Genomic DNA, 7,381 nt, shown 5'->3' on the forward strand with positions numbered 1-7,381 from the left:
CCATCCAGCAGGGAGCTGAAACACCAAACGTCCATTGCAAAGCGATTAATTCTTCTTTGTCAGCAAGGGCCCCGGGCTATGGTAGAGAAACCAGAGTAAAAAGGCTCGGAAGAGGCCAGAGACAGGTGACAGATACTCTGAAGAGCTCCAACAAATGCATTGTTTAATGTGCGTGCTGCTAAAGTGCACATTGAAAGCCCCAAATGAAAGGCCTATATTGCAGTGCCATAAGACTGCTGGTAGCCAAGATGGGGGCAATTGCTGGGGCCTCGGCTGATGCCCAGGGCTTCTATCAACCGAAAAAGTTGAAAGGTCTGGCGCCTTCCCTGCAGTGCCCACACAGTCAACCCACTGGTAGTGTGATCTTTGAGGGTCTGTACCTCAGTGTGGGCCTGGATGAGGCACAGATCCTGAACACTACTGTTGATCTTGGCTGTGCCCCTCTGCTCCACCAGGGCCTCACTGTCCTGCCCTGTCATATGTCTTTGAAGTAATAAGGATATGTGAAAAAATATCAACATGATGTGACATAAGCCAAAAGGACGATGACTAAGGGGGAAGAACAAGGCACGAGGAATAAGGATGATGTGTGATTGCGATTGATAATATCCTAAAATATAAAATGTGTGACAAGGGAGGAGAAGGGTACCTGTGATCTCTTTAATTTCAAACCGGATCTCCAACCAACATGACTGTATAACGGAGCAATGCCACCACATGTGGACTAGGTCTCCCAATTGCCCACATCCATGCCAGGCTCTGTCGGAATACGTAGAATGGATGGCATGCAGGTGCTCCAGGGACAGGTACCAATTTGAGCACCCCCCCTTTAACCAGGATTCTCCGGAAATTTCCAGGCCTCATTTATTTTCCCATTTCCACATATAGGGGGAACTTTTCCTCAGGGTCAGCGTTTTCCAAAAGCCTATAACATCTAGCTACTTTATGTGAGCTTTGCCCTTCCAACACTTTGAGTTCGATGTCTGTTGGGGCACGGGACCCAGCCTGCCGAACTACATTATTAGTCCCCTAATGGCGCAATTGGCCCTATCGAAAGCTCTCCGATTCAAGAAGGTTGAACTTCTCCTTAAACTTGACAAAGGTCAGGGGCTCTGTCTCATTATAGAGATCCTGTAGTCTCAAGAGTTCACCGCACTTCCAGCGCTGAATGTTTTGGGCCTGCATTCCCGGTGTGAATCCTGGGTTTTGGGTGATTGGGGAAAGCGAGCCCAGCCCCGATTTAAACCCTCTCTGCACCCATGCTTTATCAAAATTCTGAAGAGTCACTAATGTGGTAATCAGCATTGTACCATGCCGACGTCGCGTTTCTTTAGGGAGGAACGGAAGATGGTTCAACGGGAAGAGAGAAGCAGCTTATTCTATATCTTTCCATTTAGGGGTCTTCCCAGCCCCTGCCCAACCCAACATAGAGGCGACCTGAGAGGCCCGAAAATACCTTGGAATTGATGGAACACCCAGCCCACCCAGCATTTTCCTTCTTGTAAGGCGCTTGCAAGAAATATGTGGTCTTTTGCACTGCCAGATGACCTGCCCAACTGCTTTTTGCAGGTCAAGTAATTCGCGTTCTGGGATAAGCGCAAGCAGTGCTTGAAACATATACAGCAGCTTTGGAAGGAGAGTCATGTTGACAGCACAAATGCGGCCTAACCACGAGATCACCTGTGATAGCTCAGCGGCAACGTGCTCGCCTTGGACATGGAGCCACACAGGTTCGATCCTTGGGTCCACGATAACCTATGATAACCTATCATATCATATCATATCATATCATATCACCTGTGAGTCCCACCTTTGAGAAAGCTCCTTGGCTTCTCTCCACAACCCCAGGACATTAGCCTTCAGTAGACCTGAGTGGGTGGGGGTTAGATGCACTCCCAGATAGGAGAAGGTTCTGTCCGTCCATCAAAAAGGAAATGCTTCCCTTAGGGTTGCCAATGCCACTGGCATTTCTGGTCAAACCCATACCAACTGATTTCTCATAGCTTATCTCAAACCCTGGGACTTTAGTAAATTGGGGTAAGAAGCCCATGAGAACTGGCAGAGAAGTGAGCAAGTCATTCAAACAGCACAACACATCATCTGCGCATAATGCTAACTTGTGACATTTTCCCCCCCATACACAAAGCTATGAGTGTCAGGATGGAGGCGAATGCTTTGGGCTAGCAGCTCTATAGCTAGGGCAAACACCAGGAGTTATAGGGTACATTGTTGTCCAGTCACTTTACCTTGGGATACCAGGGAGGACAGCGAGAGTTGACTCTAATGCGAGGGGCTGGAAATTCACAAGCACCAGTTTGGTGAGGCGCAGGCTGAAGCCGAAGGCTGGGAGTAACAATTTCAAATAGTCCCAAGACATACTATCAAACACTCAGTGAGCGTCAAGGGACAACAATGAAACTTTCCCCGGGCTTTGAGGGGCCAGCGCTATGAGGTCCACTACTCTGCGAATATTGTTCTTTTTTTGTATGAAGCCTGTCTGATCATAACTAATCCACACACAAGAGGAGATGTTCCTACCAGTGGTTAATTTAAAATCTATTTTTTATTTCTTTATGAGTATTCATTTCGTTACCTGTTAGCATCTTATTCAAGGAATTTGAGATTGTTAAGTGACACGTTATTTATCTTGATTCAATCAAGCATTTTAATTAATTTGAGCATAAGTCTCAATGATCGTGTATCATTTCTAAACAATATTGTAACGTGATTCAACAGTGGCTTGCATAACAACAGTATCACAAACGTGCTAGGGCAAAAGGGTAGTGCGAGTGATATAGTATATACATTATTTCAAAAAACAACACAAAGGAATGACACAAAATATCTAGAAAGTCACAAAATGTATTTCACAACTAGTCCAGGGTAATACAGACTATGTCAGAGGTCCCCATCATGAACCTGCTCAGGTAAGACTACGAGGCGCTTACTAGCCGATCTTCGCCATAGGCCAGGATCCAATCCCTCAACAAAGGCATCTGGTCAAGTTGTGTGTTACAAGACAAATACAAATTCTCAAGATTAAAACCCAAATAAAACAAAAATGAGCATTGAAAAAGTTGTCTAAAAAGTTTCAATCATGACATAAAGTCGACAGTAGCGGGTGTTATCTGCTCAGGGCTCCCGAAGGTGCGCCAAGCCCCTCCTCATCGATTTATAGCAATAAAGAAGCGTACTAGGTTGGTGTCCTTCCAAGGGCTGCAGAACCCATCGAGTGGGCAATTCTTCAGTGAACACATCTCAGAAGCCGTCATATTTTGTGTCTGGACCACTCTCTGCCAGCGAAAGTCTCTCGACGCCTCAAGATCAGTCCGGTGGCCTCGAGTCCAGTGTGGCTCCAGATGGAGGTGTTCGATCCATCGGCACATGCCGCACTTTGTGTTTCCTCCTCTTGTCTCTAGGAAGGGGCCCAAAATAGGCATTATCTGGCTCCCGAACCTCTGAGAAGCGGGCCACATCCACCTCTTCAATCAGCTCCTTTGCCTCGTCTTCTGAGCCAATGATGTAATGGTGATTGTGAATGTTACAGATAAATTTACAAAAGAACCCCCAGCGATAGCAAACCTTTTGTGACTGTAACCAGTAGGTGACCTTCTGCAAGTGTCTGCGGTTAGGCAAAGTATACAGTGAAAGGTCCAGTAACCGAGCGAGGGAAGCCCTCTAAAGACTACCGGCTCCGGCCTTCGAGCCGTGACCATAATCGGCCTTTGTGGTGAAAGAAGTGGACACGGTAGAAGACGTCTGGCAGAAGATTGCGTCTCTGTTGTGCAGAGGAAAAGACCTTGTGGGTCCTGTCCAGGACTAGCTCTTTAGAATCTAGCAGCTCTAGCAGAGACTAAAAGAGGTCTCTCATGTATTCAGCCAGTTTGTGGTCTTGGACGTGGCGTGGGACCCCCCGAAGGCGCACATTGGTTCTTCTCAACATGTTTTCTAGGCCAGCTTGTTTCGTCCAGATATGCTTGAGGTGCTCTTCCATGCCTCCAACTCGCTTCACTAATTCCGTGTGGTCGTGAGTTTGCTCACATACCGTGTTTTCAAGATCATTCTCATGGGATTTAAGGCCCATTCGGTGATAATTCAGGTCCACAATTGACTTGAACTAGCTCGACACGCCGCACCTAAACATGGTTTGACTTGCAACGCAGTTTAACTTGAAGCCTGGTTCGACTTTGACGAGCTTCCACACTTTGGAATAAGGTACTTTGAGAGGTCTTGTCCCCATGGTCCACTTTTGGGACCCTAGAGGGTAGTAAGCCACCCTTGATGCACATTTCTCTTTCCTAACATATACTTTTCAAAATATGTTTGCCTTCTCTCCCCTAAACAAAATATCTAGACTGCAGTCTTGTCCTGCATTTCTTTTGCAGAGGTGGGTTTTTATAATATTTGTATTTGTATTTTATTTATAGGGCGCTTTCGCCAAAGTGCTGTACACAAAAAAACAGTACAAAAATATGTTTAAAAAATAACAAGCCAAAACAAGAACAATTAGGTCATAGTAGAAGGTAGGTCGTTTTGAGGTGCGAGCGGGAAATAGCATAACAGGGAATAGATCTGATATGTAGGGCCAGAGCATTCTAGCGTTTGGGGGCGAGTAAACAGAATGCACCAACGCGAGATTGGCCACATGGGGACTTAGGAACAGTCAACAGATATTGTGACTCAGAGTGAAGAGACAGAGAAGGAACAAATAAAGAGACCAAAGAGCAAAGATAAGGCTGGGCCAGACCGTGGAGACATTTAAAAGTGATGCAGAGGAAAGAAAACTCTAGACAGAGTTCAAAGGATAGCCAGTGTAGAGAGTGAAGAGGAGAGATAGGAGACGGATGAGGAATAGAGCAAAGAGTCTGAATGGAGGAATTAAACAAGAATGCAAAGGAGCAAGACGAGAAGCATGAAGGCCAACGAGAAGACACGAACAATAGTCAGGACGAGGAAAGATTAGAGAAGTAATACGAAGTTTACAGGCATGAAAACTAAGAAAAGGACGAGCTTTACGCATATTAAAGAGTTGAAAATGACAAGCGCGTGCAATATTAGAAATGTTTGAGGAAAAGGAAAGTGAAGAATCAACGATGACACCTAGGTTACGGGCTGTCGGAGTAAAAGTAAGAGAGGCAGGAGGAAAGTTAGTGGAGGGCTGGGAAATATGAGAGGCAATAGAAGAGAAAGAAAGAAGAGAATTTCAGTCTTGGAGGCATTTAAGTGAAGAAAGTGAGAGTGCATCCTCCAAGTTTGAATAGACAGAAGATAGTTAGAAATAGAGTATATAATGTCTGAGAAAGCAGAAAAAGAAATATAAAGTTGGCAATCGTCCGCATAGATGTGCGAGGACAGTGTTTTTAATAATTATTTGTACAATTGATTTGTTTGGTAAAGTATTTATATTTTTATAAAACTTTGCACATTCTTTTATTTATGAACTGTGCTACTTTGCTGTTTTGGTTACTGCTGAATCACATGTACACCCCTTTTGAGAGTGTAGCACTCCCTCGGCCCACGTTACCACAAAAGGTGGAGGTATATTTCTTAGATGTTCCTGCTTTACCTTTATGGTTGTGATCACTACTGATTTGTAGAAGTGTGGGGGCGGAGTAGGCGTTTTAGCCACTACCCATTCTTACACTCCTGCAGAACAGAAATCCTTTCGTGATAGCAGAACACGCTTTGCTATTTGCTAAATGACCACCAAACCTAGACCGGAAGCACACACCACTTCTGTTTTTGATATGTAGAGAAGCAGGTGTTCACCTTACTCATGGAGCCCACCCCCTCACATCTGTCATATTGGAGGAGAAAACATTAAGAAAGTACTGTGCATGACATCTAGTTTCACCCCAATATCGCACGGAAGAAATAAAAGACGTTATGCACTCTGACAACCATACTGAATATACCTTTGAACTGAAGTGGTAGAAGGAAGTCTGCAGACACCAATGGAAATAGAAGAACTATAAGAAAAGTCTGACAGATGTAAAATGGCATCATGAAGAGAAGAGACGAGGGCACACTGAAACGATATATGAAAAGTCAATGAAAGAAGATGTGACTGAAGTTACAAAGTGAACATCCATGCGAATACAAAGAAATCATATATCCTAGGAAGATAAGTAAGAAGAGATGCAGTAGATGTATATACGCAGAAAAGCAAGGTAGATGAGACATGTAGAAGCTTGGTAAATGTAGGAAATATAAAGCACGTAAAACAGCCATGATGAAAAGATGGATGTCGCTTTTGTATAACAGTAAGCTAAAAGCCCCAAGGAGAGAGACCAAGGCTGCAGAGCTGACAGGCATTGAAATACAAATTCGTGCAAGAACAAAGAATATTTGTTTGGCTTAGGATCAAGGATGTCGCAGCAAGAAGCAACTGCAAGGTAAAAAAGGAGTCGAAGAGGATAAGCCATGTATGTAGGACATATTTCTCTTAGATTAAGCAAAGGAGTAAACATTTGCGAGTGCCAAATATTGGACAATTAAAGATAGAAAGAATATGCAAGATGGAGCAACCAAGTCTCCGGAGGCCAAGGAGAGTAATAGCACCCAGCATAATTGAATCCAATAGCACTAAATAAAAGGATAAAATGGACAAAATCATGGTCTACTCACAGCTGGTGCAAGACCAGAAAGGCATATTCCTCTGCTGCTATTCTTCTATTATCTACTATTACACGTAGTTGCAGGTAGCTCGAGGTGTGCCTACTTGATAAAGGGCAGCCAATGATATTACTAACTCTTAAATAAGCTATGGGTATATATGTTCCCTTAACCTATCTCTCCGCCCGATAGGTTTTTACTATTTGGCATGTAGGATGACGTCATAGCCGGCGTATATTATGGTATTAAGCCCTTGTGTAACTGAAATGTATTTGAGAGTTTGTGAGCTTCGATTTGTTATGCTCGTCAGATTTCCCTACTTTATCGAACTGATAATAAAGAAGTACTTTGTGATATTCTTTGAGTCTGTCTGGTCATTTGGGCCTGAAATCAGTTTTGCTGTAATCCCATCTAGCACTTGATACGCTCCAGATGCTACTGAACATTTTGGTAGCAGTGCGGATGGTTCTAGATCCAGATCCAGACCCAGACCCTCAGATACTTGATGACTTCCAACATCAGCTGGAAGACAGCAGAGTTTGCTGTCGAGTGGGAGAAAATAACATGTGTAACCAGAGACAAGGTGCCCCTTTAAAGAATTTCCTGTCAGTTCCCCACAGGTACTCCAGCTGACAGAAGGTGAAGTGGTCAGTTGAGGAAGAGTCAATACTCAAAGTCTAGAAATGAACAACGGACATAAGTAGAAGCATCGAAAGTGGCAAATAAAAGGGGAGGGATCGCATTGTCATTGTATGTACATATAGTG

Source organism: Ambystoma mexicanum (genome assembly GCF_040938575.1).
Source record: "Ambystoma mexicanum isolate Mex_15411 chromosome 12 unlocalized genomic scaffold, UKY_AmexF1_1 Mex_chr12_unloc.2, whole genome shotgun sequence".
In the NCBI taxonomy this organism is placed as follows: Eukaryota; Metazoa; Chordata; class Amphibia; order Caudata; family Ambystomatidae; genus Ambystoma; species Ambystoma mexicanum.